General features: G+C 39.6%; 1 protein-coding gene across 1 annotated transcript in view; it reads right to left on the reverse strand.

The window, feature by feature from the left end:
* Positions 1-12749, reverse strand: part of LOC139820217 (ras-related protein Rab-37) — a 145565-nt gene extending 132816 nt beyond the window's left edge. Inside the window, exon 1 of the mRNA XM_071790374.1 lies at positions 12729-12749. The gene's annotated coding sequence lies outside the window, so the exon portion shown is untranslated. The remainder of the gene's footprint in view (positions 1-12728) is intronic.
* Between the last annotated feature and the right edge of the window lie 3231 nt (positions 12750-15980).

The raw sequence follows: 15980 nt of genomic DNA on the forward strand, positions 1-15980 counted from the left end.
CATTAAAGCCTCGAATTTTACGCACGTTAAAACAATAAAATGTTGCGATAGCTTCTTGTTGCAATCATTCAATCGAAGAATAAAGCGGAACAGAAAGAGAGGCACAAACCAAGATTTTAAGAATAATAAAAAAAAAGAGTCACCGCATTCCAGAGATAATTATAAGATCTTATAAATTTACTATGGAAAAGACTTAAATCTCCTTTCATGCGTGACTTTTGCTTGATCGAGCAACAGGTGGTGGGTTTGACCTTCGCGGAAGGTTCCTTCTACGCAGATTGAAAAGTTCACTCAACATTCTTCTAATTAGTAAGATAAAGGTGTCTTTCATTCATATTGTACGCTATCACTTCTGCATCTATTAATTTTTACTGAGGTTATAATTAATGAACGTTGATTCGACAATATCTGAGGAACTTAAAAATTTTTTAATTTTTTTTAACTATAGGAGAAAAAAGAAATTACGAAATAAAACTATTCGAAAACAAGAAAATAATAAATTCTGCTTGTTTTCAATAATATTTATAAAGGGATTCGCGTTTATCGGATATTCACACATCGTTCCACACGGCGTAATGTATTGTACGGTAAACTATATAAAAGCTAACTGATTTTTTTTTCCAACAACTTGCTGCACTCGATGTCCGCATGTATCGAGCGCATTCTGTACAAATTAAAAACAGTTGCCATTCGCGCGAAAATTTCTCTGTATTTTACGTAACGAAAAAAAACGCGTGTTTGACTCGGAACGATATAAAACGGGTATGAGAAATCTCGTAAAAATTCATCGCACGCGCAAGTTTTGCATGAGACCAACTAGCGGATCTGCAACAATAATAATCACTATATCGATAAATTTTAATCCTTTTAAGCGCAACGCGGTATTATTTTTCAATCTTTTTTTCTTCAACGTTGTTTCATATGGCAATCATTTTATTATAAGCTTCTATTTATTAATATCATTAATAATATTTAGTTAATAATTAGAAATGTATTTTTACAATAGTATCAATTTTACCTTACAATTAAATTAAACATAAATAAAATAATATTTATCGACCTAATTAATATTTTGCTATTCGTTCTCGACACATATTTTCAATGTTTCCTCTAAGCCCTGGAATTTTCGGATCAAATAATCTAGACTCCATGCAGACATCGTGCTAGTTAAAATAGCAAATCGCCTTGAAGCGAGTCCTTTTCTCTTTTCTTTCTTTCTCGTCCTCTCACTTTTAGCTCTCTTTTTCGTTGCCGCCTCCTCATCGTTGTCGGCTATCTCTCTCCCTCTCGTCAACAAACACCGTACCCCGGACCTCTCTCGGTCGGTTTTAGCTCGAGGTTGATTAATCCGGCAAACGGAGGCGTCGTGGCAGGCGAGACACGACGGACGACAGTGACACAAAAAAGGGGAAACGTGGGTCGCAGCTAGGGCGCGATAATCATTAGCAGGTCGCGACTCAAAAACGCATCGCGATAACGCATCCATCATACTAGCGCCTACAAGCCCTAAGACTACTAGAATAAAAGAAAGAAAAGACACAAAGCTGGAAAACGTGGCTCACACCCTTCTTTGTTGCCTCGATCATCTACCAAGATCATCTGTAACGATTTTAAGGACAAAACCGAGGACAAAACCTGAAAGGGCTGAGACGAAATCGGAAGTTTAACCGAGAACAATGAATGACACTGAACAACACTGTTCTTCGCAACAATAGTGTCAACTACACTGGAAATCGGTAACGATGTCGCAACTGGAGAACGAGAAAATATCTAGCGACCGACCTTCGACCATCACACAATAGCTATTATAATACCTGCTCATGCAAACGTGATTAATAATAGACTACCCGGCATAAAATTTGTTTCATTATTCTGAATAGAATGTATGCTAAAGTGCAAATGCATTGAGAAGCATGCATCAACATAAAAAGAATGACTAAATGCCATTCTACAAATTATACTTTAATTCTTATAAGACATTTTCATAATAGACTACAAAATATCTTTCCACTATTTGCAACAAAGTTATTATTATTATTATTATTATTATTTCCAAAACAGAATCGTCAAAACTTATAATCTCTCTAGGGCCGTCACACAAAATGGCATTAGCTGCATAAGCATGCATAGCATAAGACCGCCTAGACCAATAAGCATCTAGCTAAAAATCTTGACTACACTTTGTGCTAGAAGCTCATTGGTCTAGACGATCTTATGCTGCGCACTACGCAGCTATACTACTTTGTGTGGGTCCTTTTTCTAAATTCAACTTTGTTGGACATCTCAACTTGACATATGGGACCAATATATTCGCGCCTTCAAACGACGAATAATGCTTCAACATCGTTCATCAACTCAATATATTTGCGAACACTTTAATTTATTCTTATGATCAACATTTCTGTTTTAAAGACTAATTGTAAGTATAGTCGAAACGTTCAATGTTTTTAATTCACTCTTGTACAAAAAACTATAGATTTTATTTTAAATCAACATTTTTATTTTGCTCGTCATTTGGCCGTAGATTTTCTCACATAGCTTAGTTTATACCGAGCGCTGACCTTTCTATTAATTTCATAATCTCTTATCTATTAATTGTGCAGTTATTTCTTTATCTTAAAATTAAGCATTAAATATCAAAATTCAAGTCAAATTACAAGGGAAACGCCGTAATCGGTCAGGACTGAATCTTGATTGCCTATATTATTTTTGAGTGAATTTTACGTACAATCGAAATTCTTCGTCTTGGCAAACCACGTGTTCTAGCTCTGGTGAAGACTGCGTTATCCAAAAGTAACGGCGCGTGGTTTGCCAATGTGAAGAATTGTACGTAAAATCCACTCAAAAATAATATTACAGGCAATCAAGATCCAGTCCTGACCGATTACGGCGTTTCCCTTGTAATTTGATTGTGTATCATGTGTACGGTCGTATTTTCACTTATTTAAAATTCAAGTCGTTTTTCGTTTTCACGCCCCAGTTATCTATTTACAGAACATAACTTCGATGTCAAAATTGGAAACTTAAAATCGCTTTTAGTACGCGCGCCAGTTATCTATTAATTGCACGACATAGCTTGATTTATTGCCAGGATTCGTGAAGATACGATTGTGAACGTTGCGGAGAACGAAGAAGTTTATTGATAAGGGGAGTCCAAAGATCCAAAGGCATGCACCGCTAATGACTCTCTTATCATCGAGAGGAACTTATTTGTCGGTAGCCGGTCGCGTCCTTGATTACTGATAAGCCTGCCGTGCGAGTTTTCTAGTGGATCCCAGTCGCATTTATACGGTAAAGAGTCGCACGACGCGAGCGAGCGTCGAACATGCGCCGTTATCTACGATACAACACGAGACAATCGTGACACGAGTCGGCAAATAAGGTACATGCTTTTCAAAATGGATGCCGGGGTCGTGCCCCTCGCAAGTGCATCTCGACTTGCTCCCCATGGTCGATCCATGGCAATCGTATGTGACCGGCGCGTTGATTGGCGTGATACCTTGCGAGACCAGTATTTAATTAGTTGGATCATCGTTATATTCGTTGGATAAATTATTATAAAGTGCGCGCTAGAGGATTAAATGCGTGTTAAGACATGCCATATTACAATATATGAATAGTCGAAAAATTATATCCGCTAAACACGTATGTACGCTGTGCGTTCATGATAGCGACACTAAATTGCGTAGATAAATGTTCGATATGCTTTGTTAAGTAACTAATTCGTTCTACTGACAATTATGACAGTTTTAAACCAATAATATATCAACCACTCACGATGTCAAATTGTCACGTACGAATAATCGCTTATTCGTATGAATAAGTTAAAGATAATTAAAGACAGCGAAAATATATATACTGGGAAATTAATGCATAAAAGAACAAAAGGAATTTCGGCAGCGATATACAGGCGTTGTCTTCAATACAAAATAGAAGTATCATTTTTAAGGAGTTCAGTGAGAATGAAAAGACAAGCGATTATCATCCCATATCATGCTTTTCCTCTGGCTAATTCAGCGCGGCCTCCGTATATTTTTGAAAGCCGTCGACAGGATCATCGCAGCTGGCGCGAGGATATATAGGACCAGATGGTCCTTCCTCGTCGCCTGGTCCCGACGTTGCCGAGCTTGCGGCACTGCCGTATACGAATGAACCAGCCGAGCGAAGGAGAACGTGCTGGACAGAGAGAAATAGAGAGCGACGGAGACAGACCGACAGAAAAGGAACAAGGGAAAAAGAAAGCGGCGAGGGGGAGGATGGGGTACGAACGCGAGAAGGAAAGAGAGAAAGAGAGACAGAAACGAAACGGTGGGCCCTCGAGTGGGCTGTTCTCCAAATAGCTCCACCTGCCCTCGAGACGCCGGCAACAACATCGTGCTCATCTCGTGGCATCGGCGAGGCTCAAGAGCGCCGAATTTTTGACCCGTGCCAGGACGAGTAATGATCGCGACGTGATCGGCAGGATCCGGGCCAGGAAGCCCCGGTATGAGCGATTTCACGTGGCGTGCACCTGGCCCCGGAAGCGAAGCGACGTTCCGCGAAGAAAATTTTTATCGCGTCCCTCGCATCGAGAGAAAGAGAAAGAACATCTTACGTGCGCGCGCGCGCGCGAAGATGCTACGTGATAAGACTGCTAGGAGATTCGATGGTATCGCCGTTAATGCGCGAAATTGCGGCACAGTGGAGCGCGGTCTGTCATGTAAATCGAACGTACTTTCGGCGGGCGCGTTACAGTTACGGTAATTTAATAACTAAATGATTATGAGGCTTAAAATGTCGCTTGATGAGAAGGAAGTTGATAGCGCGCGCCAAAAGATGCATAAAGAGCGAATTAAGCTTGATTATTATCCTTAACAATGATTAGCGTAATTTAATCGATCCCAAGTTTAACTTACTTTTTTCCACATTATATCTTCCTTATCTTGATCGATGAATTTACAAGCATCAATTTTAAACCCAAAAGTAGAATACAATTTAAATCCATGAAATAAAGAAGCCGATAATTTGAAACTGTTTTCCTACATAAAAGAGTACTATAATTTTAAGCGTATCTCTCAATTTGTACGTTTATCTATTCAAAAACAATGATTGTCTACAGCCATTACGTAATAAAACATACAGATCACACATATGAATCACACGAAATCTGATCTTGCGAGAAAGATAGAAGCGTAATTTTCGTTTATTGTGTAATTAATTATTCGGAATTAGCTCGAACAGAGATTACGAGATTACGTCCGAGGAGACACTTATGCGTCAATAAGAGAAAGCAACACACGCCAACTTTTCCAATTCTCCTACGTCTTCTCCCCTCGTATCTCCGCCTAGTTGTATTCTGGTATCCAGCAGAGCGATGGAGGGTACGCGTTCCGATGTATTGGCATGTTGGGGCACGGGGCGCGTTCGAAGCGCCGGCAGCCGTCGGGATATTGATTTACAATGCTTACTCCGCTCTATAGCGACTCCCATATAACTACAGCCCTCCGCGCGTCTCACTCCTCACTCTCCCTTCCTTTCTTGCTTGTCTCTCTCTCTCTTTCTCTTTCCCTCTCTCTGTTTCTTTTCCGCTCGCGTCCTATTCTCTCGCTCATTTCCTCGCCGTCCTCCGCCACTGTCGTTAGCGATTACCAATACCGTCGCCGATACACTATCATTTTTTCTCTCTTTTTTCCCTCTTTTTCTCTTTTAAAGATTCCTCGCGAATGATACGATTCAACTACGCTTGGCCTTGACAGTTACAGCAGACAACGATTTCCTGAGTAAAATTTCTAAAATAACGGATTTGGAAATTATATCAAACTAACAGTTCCGCGTTATCTTGTATCAGGTCCCTTTTGTCAAAAGTGAAAAATGCTTAAGTCATTCCATTTACGACTAACGATAAGTGTAGAAAACATGTGAACTTAAAGAACATGTGACAGCAGAACAAAACATGTTATAATACAATGTTATACAAACATGTTGCCTAAGTTAAGTCTAAAACTTAAATAACAATATTTTTTTATTTTTACGCGTTACTAATGATAATTATCCATATTATCTAATAATTATATTAGTGTCTTGAATAACAATATGTATCATTTTATGCTCCACACTGATATTGATATAATCAAATCGAATTATTTAAGCTTAGACATTGCAGTTTGTTAAACATTAGAAAAAAAATCACTTTATTAATCGTTTTGTATAGCTAATTATTATCGTAAATTTGACATAGCAATAGTTTTGTATGTATAATGTAACGAATCGATTGTATGCGCTAAATCTTATATGAAAACTATTGTGTACCAAACTTTGTAAAAGTCACAGGCCAAAAAGTGGAGGTTTTGAAAGAGCCGGTTTCTTACGATTTACAGATAATATCTTTTTCTGTAAATTGCGACCTCTTTGAGCGACCTCCAGGACCTCCTATCTCGAATCAGGTATACAAAAATGTGAAAGAGAAAATAGGCAAATAATAAGTAATAGTCCAGATGGGCCAGAGCGAAAGCTACTTCGATGCACAATTTACACTATCTCTTATACCTATCTCGTCTTTCTAAATTATCTATCGAAAACTACAAAAATACATTAAGTTTACAAGAACCTAATGTATTTTTTTAGTTCTCGCTATCAATGAAGACCTATCTGTACAAATATGCGCAATAACGTAAAATGTATGCAGAGAAATCCATCAAAATCGCAAGAATATATAGAATGAAGGACATCAAATTGTTACAATTGTTGTACATACATGCCTGATATACACAGTGTGATTTCTTTGCTTTACATGGCAATCTGGATAAAAATCTAACTCTTCAAATTCATCAAAATGCGCTAGATAAGAATGAACTAATTCTTACTCTAATTTTTTTAGACACGATTAAGAATACAATTGTGTCAAAGCTAATTTCTTTCTCTTCGTAAATTAATTCGTCTGTTAGCTGCGCTATTATGTTGGCTACATCTTGACATGTCAATGAAAGTAAGTGAAAAGAAAAGGCCTCTCAATGAAAAGAACGCTCGACCGAGATATGTGCATGGCTTGACCGTTAAAGGAGCAAGGTTCACCGAAAACGGTGGTCATGATAAATATCTTTGCACCGACGTCGTCACGGTAATATCTCTGACTCTCTCTCCTGAGCAACCCGCACGATCGCCCACGTGGGAGGTCCGACCGGAAGTTTATTGCTCGGTTATCCGGCCAGTAACTCATTTTACGCCTCGCCGTAAAACTTACGCCGCGACGAGAGAGCGGACGAATCTCGGCCAAGCTCCAGTAAATCGAGTAAATTTCGCGGGCGATTTCTGTCTAATAAATGTCGCAAGCTAGTTTCCGCTGTCGCCCGCAGACACGATGGTTTTTAAGTGGCCGTCGCGGTCGAATTTCGAGAGCGAAGCGTTTACCATTATCGTAAACTATCAACTAAATCATTGTGAAATTGCGATATCTAGAGATGCAAGAATCTTCCATAAAACACGCAGTGATACATTGCGGCCGTAACACTTGTCATTTTTAATTTTGCAAAATACCTAGACATTATACTGATTGATATAATAAAACGGCAACAAATCAATAATGTTCATTATTACAGCAACAAGCAGAACCTTGTGAAACGTATATCTAATACAAAAGGAATAACAAGTTTTATTTGTTCTTTTGAGCTCTCATACGAAAAAGACAAATCCTGACAGAAAATGAGAAAATAAAACTTGCATATTCTTAACAGATGGCCATTTAAATTCTTTTTCTCAAGGTTTTTAAAAAACTCGACCATGTAAAAATTCGAGTTGCTTTGAAAATTATTCAAAACTAATTCTTAAAAGTCTAGAAAAATCATAACAATTTGAATATCTTAAAATTCTCGAAAATATTTTCTTAGAAATATCTAAACATCTATTTTCAAATATCTAAAACATTTAAAATTCTTAAAAATGTAATTGTTATTTATATCTGTGTATAAAATAAGGAATGGATTGAAATGTTTTACACTAGTGTTAAAAAATCAATTTTTTTTTAAACAGTCAAGATTTTCAAAAATTTTCAAAAATCTTTTAGTTTTACAGAATATTCAAAATAAAAAGAGATTTAAGCCCATTATTAATTTTTACTGTTTCGCGAATATAATTGACTTATAAAAAGCCTGTCTAAATTATTTTAAAACGTAACAAACTATATAAGTAATTAGAAGCAATTAGTGAATAACTGTCGTATAAAATGAATATGAGAGAGAGCATAAATATAACAGATATACTTAAATAGAAATTAAATATAGAAATTCTCCTATATTTTTTCTAGCGTAAACGCGTGATTAATTAATACAATTGATTACATGTTACCTCAATTATTTTTTACTCTTAACGTCTTACTTATAAATTATCAATATAATGATTTGGTCTTGTTATATTCTTGCAAATTATATCTTTCTCTTCATATTATATAACAGAAAATGCGGATAATTGAAATTCGCAAGATTTCGAGGAATCACAAAACATCTCGCGACTTGTGGTAATCGAGATGCAACAGCACACCGCGGCAAGGTGTCACCTGTTGAATCGTTCCGTTTAACGCACGTTTTCCTGGAAATTGTACGCTCTATAGTGAGAAAACGTGCGACAAAGAAGCACAATAGGAGACAGAATACGAAATAAAAAGGAGTAGTGCAAGGAAGCACGAAAAAGCCGTTTTATAAAAGATTTTGTATCCCTCGAGACGATACAGGATATATGATTTACACACATGTCAGATATAGTAAATTATACATTTTGCAAGTGTATATTTATTTCGGATGCGTGTACCCAAGGAAACTGAGGAGAAAGTATGCGAGGAGAAAGAATAAATTAATTCGATACGTTTTTCCTCGTGTATTTTCTTCTCATTTTTCTCAGATCTACGCACCCGCGCGCGCGAGGCACACATATTGTTATAAACAACGATGAAAGAAAAGGGAACAACGCTCTAGGCTTACGGCAATTAGCAATACCGTACTATCCTCTCAGTATCATATAAATATAGAACATGCAGGTAAACAGTAAACGAGATGATACTGGAGAGAAAGAGAGGGAGTGAGTTAAGGGCGGAGAAGGTTACGCACGCGTGCACGCGCGTGTCGGCACGCATATGCATGCATGCACGCACGAACGCACGAGCGCGCGTACATCCACGCGCATCACGCCGCTCTTTCTTCCCTAGTTTACCACCCCCGTCGTCCTGAGATCCCGCCTTCTCCCCGTCTGGCTCGTTCCGAAGCCGCTGCACAATTTATGCCCAATTACATCCTAATTACCATAATGGCATCGACTCAGGCACAGATGGTGTCACGGGGTTAAGTAACTCGCACGATCCGCGACTTCGATCGCCTCACTGATCGAGTACGAGGATGTCAGTATATTAATATTAATGTTAATATTAATTTTTAAAAATATATACACTAATAAAAGATCATTACTTTCCTTCTTTATTATATTACTATCTCGGAATTAGCGAATACGTTCCTGTGGCGTAACCTGTACAATTCCGATTCACGAAAGCTTTTTACCCTTAATGCAAACAAACACGTGCGTTTTGTCCGTTCGGTGTCAATATTTGTCGCAACATCGAAACTTGAATGCAAAATAATAAGTTTTACATAATAATTCGTTATACTAATTTCCAAAAACTTCGTAAGCAAAAAAATAATAAATATAATAAATAATAAATAACAAATATAAATATTATAAAAACAAGCAAAATATGTAGATAAAAACAAAGTTCTTCCGACAAAGCTGATTAACCCTTTTCACTCCACTGGCGCTACTACGGCGACATGCGTAATTTGAGAAATAAAAATAAATAAATTCATAAACATTTATAATTTTTTTTTTTTTCAAGACAAAATTTTTAGGTGTTAAAAGTTTCACTGCAAAAGTGTGCTGGAGTTGCTGATCGATCGTATCAAAAAATGCTCGGAGTGCAAAGGGTTAAGCGTCTTTCTAATGACTTTTCCTACTATCTACGAAAAGATTCGTTTCCCCAACTGCTAAATGTGTTTACACAAATGTATTCTTTCTCTTTCAGAGTAACGGGGCAGTTAATCGTACATGACGAGGACCATGAATGGACAAACAAGCAGACAAAGACACAATGTCGTGGCATGTGGATAACACGTGCCCTAACACCACTCTAATCTGGAGGATTCAGTTCTCGAGATTGCCACGTTTTGAAAACACCAAATTCTGTATCATAGTTTTCATTTTTTGTTTCCTTTCCTCTCTCCCCGTTTCTTCTTCCAAATATATAAATCGAATATAATTAAATTTAAAAAATGCGATTATTTCCCCGTCATGCATTTTAAACAACATACGCGCGTCCGAGTTTGTTAATAATATAGTAACGATTAAAATTAAATTAAAGTTAAAACAAGATATTTAAATATATCAAATTAATCAATAGCAATTCATTCGATGATGATAAATTAATTCGAATCATGTCACTAATATCGGTCAACGCTAATTAAGCAGCGACTGATGGAAGCTTTCAATGGGAACTTCAGCTATTGGTAAATTTCGCGAAAATGAACGCGGTGATGAACGTCACGAGGGGCCACGACGGCAAGTGGCACCCTAGCGTTCACAGCTTTCACCCTTCGGCACTCATCGATGTTTAATGAGACAATCGAGAAGGGGAAGATGACTCTCGTACTCCGGTTACTAAAAAATTTAACTTAACAGCAAAAGGGAAACTGATTTCGCTTGTAGCGTTACAAAGCAAAATCGATATAACTAATATCAATTACAAGTTTTCTTTTTTAAAAATCGGCTCTCTGAACTGATACTGAAAAGAATAAGAATAAATTTACAAATATCTCGATGTCAATAAATTTTTTTGAAATTTTATTTCGATGCATACAGAGTGTCCTATTTTAATTTTTACACGCGCGGTTATTCCCCAAACTATTCATTATTCGAAAAAATGTTTCAAATAGAACTCACTCTGTTTCAAGGAGGACATCTTACGATGGACACAAATTTTTTTTAAAAGATTTTTTCAAAAAACGAATACAGTTTGGTAGGTAATCACGTGTAAAGATTAACATGAGATACCCTATATAAGCATAGAAATAAAGACCTTTGTCAAAAATTAATTGTATCTGAACACTGTGCTTTTCTGTAACGAAAACATTTGATCGGCAGCGAAAAGAGTGAATATCGAAAAAAGGTAGCGGCGGTTGTCCAGAGTTACATATTTCTCTCTCGTCGACGTTTATGCAGAATTATTGAATATTCATCAACCGTTATTGACGAAGCGACACGCGAACCGCGAAGGTATACGCGCGCGCCGCGCATCCCATAACACGTGTCGCGCATCCGGTCCCGAAGGAAATGCCGTGAAAACGGTCCCCGTGGGTGAGAGAGAGCCGTGAGTCGTTATCGAGTCGCGTTATACGCCGAATTAAAGGGGTACGGTGAAACGCTATGGGGTCGTGCTCAAAGCCACGCCTCGCATTCTCCGGCTCTATTGCTTCTCTCCCTCTCCGGGCGACGCGGACGAAAAAGCCGAACTCGAACTGATTTGTCGAGGCACCGTCGAAAACGTTTCGTTACATATTCATTTCAAAAACAAGATTCTCGGCAAAGACCGACAATAAGTATTGCGTTTTGCAAATACGGAAACACGGAGATATCTTTGTGAAGATTATTGTTATCATTTTCTCCACTTCGCCGATTATTTTCAACATCATGTATATGTGCCGTATTTTTATTTGCGCGTATCACAAGTATAAATAACAAATGTATTTTTTTAAATAAACAGATCTATAAATTCAATATGATTTTAAAAGAGTGCTTTGTGATTTTCATTTAATCTAGGAAAGCTCCCACGTCTTCTACGCACGATTATGTTTTTAACAGCACATCCTGTAGACACGTTACGTATCTACGGGATGTACACACGACGTTCGCGCGTCACTAATCAGCTGAAAAATACCTGATCGCCGTAGGAATCGAAGTGTAAAACAAGATCGGATATTCCGAGGCGAGTCGCATCGCGCATTCCAATCTACTTAAAGTCGCAATTCTGCTTTTGAGTATTCTCCGGCGACGTACAGACGAGGCAAAATCGAGGCAGTATCGTGATAAACACGGTTTTCTTATTAATCATGCTCCGTGCGAACCAGCTCCGTGATTACATAATTATGCGCTCGCGGTGCAAGTTAATGATATCCCGCCCAACACGTTCTGCCCCCTCATTATTAATCGTCTGTTATTCCACATATCTTTCAAAGTGCGAGAAGAGATATCGCGGGCCCGATCTGCCCATCATCGGCAAGGTGTGATTATAAATGATCCACGTTACGTATTAATTGTTAAAACTTTCACAAAATTAATTCGACATGTTGAGATCTCGAAAAACATCTCTGACAAGAGAAATGTCGAAATCCGAATACCGTTCCCGGAAGTGGAAAGACGAGTGGAAAGATGTCGGAGACGAAATCTCGCGGAAAGCGCAAGCAAAATCGCACAACAAATAAACAGAATATGAATAAATAAATATTATTTTTCAAAAAAGTGTAGATTTAATTGTTTCACTCGCAATTAAATGTCGGAGTTTCGGAAACGAAGTCTCTTTTGCCCAAATCATCAAATAAGAGGCGAGAATAAATCTTATTTGTCGATTAAAATTGACGATCTATTCGCAATAAAATAAGGCAAAGTGCAATCTCACAACCAAATCATCGCCAAGCAAAAAAATTATAAATACGTTCACTCACCGATCGTTGTATCGCCGCCGCGTCGCTATCGTCTCTCGAACTGCCTCTGCAAAACAATTTTTTTACGATCAAAATTTATTGCGTCACGTATCTCTTGACATTCTCGCGCGCGAGGCTTACTAAGGAATTCTTATTTTTTCAGGCACGACTAAAATCCTCCTATTATTAACACCTAGCTTTTTTATCGTTTACGTTGCTTTTATTTGATAGAGACAAGGAGTTTTTGAATTACGAATTATTTCGCGATATCGTGCAACGAGGTATCAAGCAATAATATAAAAAATTAATTACGCAAACGCATTTGGTGTTTTGATATTCGATACTTACCAGCCATCGCGCCGCCCGTCGCATTCATCCTGGCCGCAGCTGCGACTCCTCGTCGAAATGCCCCGATCTTTTTTTGGTCGCATTATTTCACTTCACTCACTATTTTGTCGTTTCACTACATATACGCGCGCTCACGCTCACGCGAATCGACCGATAACAATCGCGAATTAATTAACGCGGCACAATCATCGCGCAATGTTTCAATGTTCGGCACTCCTCTGTATTTACGAGCACACGTTTCGCCTCTAACGAATGAGATGTAATTAAAAATGCGTTCATGATTTTATGCGCCAAACGCGAGGCACGTGAAATCCGCGACATAACCTATAACCTCCGTGCCGCGATATCGTCGGATTTCCGTATTCATTTTGCATCGAAAATTCGTTACGGGTCGACGGTTCTTGATTTCAATGAAACAAACTATTAGAACGTAAACGAAGACTGAGGGGGAATAAACATATGGAATAAACTATATCTCGATCTTTGTCGGGAAAGAACGCGAATGAAGCTCGATTACAAATCGCATCGACACAGGACGATTAGCGTTTGCTCGATTCACCCGGCCCCGAGAATGGAGCAAAACCATTGGAGCAGACTCCATGGACGCGCACCGTGTATTGTTTACGCGATCGGAACGATTACTGTACGCAGGATTGATACTTGACCAAGTACTTGACGCACGTATATTCGCAACCTAGCTTGCAACCGAAAGACGCGACAATACTTTCCACGACGTTTACTCATTTTTTTTTGCGGCGCGACGCGGGTGCTCCATAACCTTCGCGATTCCGAAAAACGCGGTTAATCGTAGCAACAACAATTAGCGCGACGTGTGCCGAAAATTTGACTCGCTTTACTTTTCGCGGCCGATTATTTCATTACGGAGTAACATCGCGCATTACTTTCAGTGAGGAGAAAGGGAAAGATCCGCGACCGCGAGGCGTGGGGTGTACCACTTGACGATCGAAAGAACTACTGTATATGTACACGGGGGCGACACCACTTAGCGCACGAACTCGCGATCTAGCTTGCAACCCAAAAGACGCCCGATTACTTGCCTTCATTAACGCATTATATAGTTATGCCCTATGCTCGCCATTCACAACACTTAAATTTCCACGACGCTTACTCATTTTGCGATCCGTTCTTGTCGAGAAATGAGACGCAGTGTCACGTTATCGGGACAATCGAGCCGACTGATTCGCGAACGGAATTTTGTAAGGTAACGCGGCGCGACGCGGATGCTCCATAACCTTCGCGAGTCCGAAAAACACGGTTAATCGTAGGCGACGATTAGCGCGACGTGTGCCGACAATTCGACACGCTTCACTTTGCGCGGCCGATTATTTCATTACGGAATATCGCGCGTTGACTTACTTTCAACGAGAAGGAAGGAAGAGATCCGCGGCCGCGGTGTGTGTGTCACTTGGCGATCGAAAAAGAACTACTGTACACGGCCGTCACGGGCGTCACGGCCCTATACACGGGGTCGACACCACTTAACGCACGAACTCGCGATCCAGCTTGCAACCCAAAAGACGCTCGATTACTCGCCGTCATTAATACATTACGGCTATGATCCATGCTGGCTATGATTCGCGATACTTTCCACGACGTTTACTCGTTTCGCGACGCGATCGTCGCGATTCGTTCTCGTTGAGAAACGAGGTCCACCGGCGGGCGCAATGACGCGTTAGGTATCGGGACCATCGAGGCGACTGATTCGCGAGCGGAGCTGCGGGGCGCGACGCGGCGCGGCACGATGCGGGGGAGGGGGGGGACCATAAACCTTCGCGAATTCGAAAAACGCAGTTAACCGTAACGATTAGCGCGACGTGTGCCGAAAAGACTCGCTTTACTCTGCGCGGCTGATTATTTCATTACGGAGTATCGCGCTCCGACTTACTTTTATACTTTCAGTGAGGAAAAAGGGAAAGATCCGCGGCCGCGCGGTGTGGCGTATATCACTTGACGCGATCGGAAGGACTACTGTAAAAGTGTAAAGTGTAAGTGTATGACGGGGTCAACACCACTCGGCGCACGAACTCGCGATCTAGCCTGCAACCCAAAAGACGCCCGGTTACTCGCCCGCGTTCATCAAGCCACTGTAAACGCACGATACTCTTTTTTTTTTTTTTTTTTTTTTTAGTACTCGCGCTATTTTCCGCGAGGCTTACTCATTTCGCGACGCGACCTGTTTTTTGACGAGAAACGAGTACGAGGTCCACCGGGCGCAGTAATGCGTCATTATTACCGAGACAATCGAGGGAATTTATATTTGCGCGCGACGCGCGGAATAACCTTCGTAAATCCGAGAACCGCGGATTAATCGTAATAACACCGATTAGCGCGACGTAATGTCCAATAAAGTTTGTTTTACACAACCGATTATTTCTGCGAATTTCCCCAGCACTCCCCGCACTTGCTTGTCGCGATTCGAGTTATTTTCAGCGAGATGGAAGCGAAAAACAGCCAATTCCGCGAGCGCGATGTACACATCGTTACGCAGACGGAACGACTAATGTCTACGGGGTCGACGTTACTTAAGGCCGGTTGTTCCAACCTGTTGGTAAGCTAACTAATAGTTAAATCATATGTCTATCTTTGTCTAATGTAAAGGATGAACAAAGACATATCTATATTTAACTATTAGTTAGTTTACCAAAAGGTTGGAACAACCGGCCCTTAACACAGAAAATCGCCGGCTATAGTTTGCAACCCAGAAACCTCCCGCGATTATTCATCCGCGTTGATTAATATTATAAACGTTATAATCGCCACCTATTACTTTCCCCGATTCTATTATTTATCTCGTCAGACTAGAAGATCTAACTAATTAATAATTTAAGTGTTAATTGATTAATATAATATTTTCAATAGCCCCAAAATTTTCTCGAAGTTCGTTATTCGAAGTGACGTTAACAA

Source organism: Temnothorax longispinosus, chromosome 1 (genome assembly GCF_030848805.1).
Source record: "Temnothorax longispinosus isolate EJ_2023e chromosome 1, Tlon_JGU_v1, whole genome shotgun sequence".
In the NCBI taxonomy this organism is placed as follows: Eukaryota; Metazoa; Arthropoda; class Insecta; order Hymenoptera; family Formicidae; genus Temnothorax; species Temnothorax longispinosus.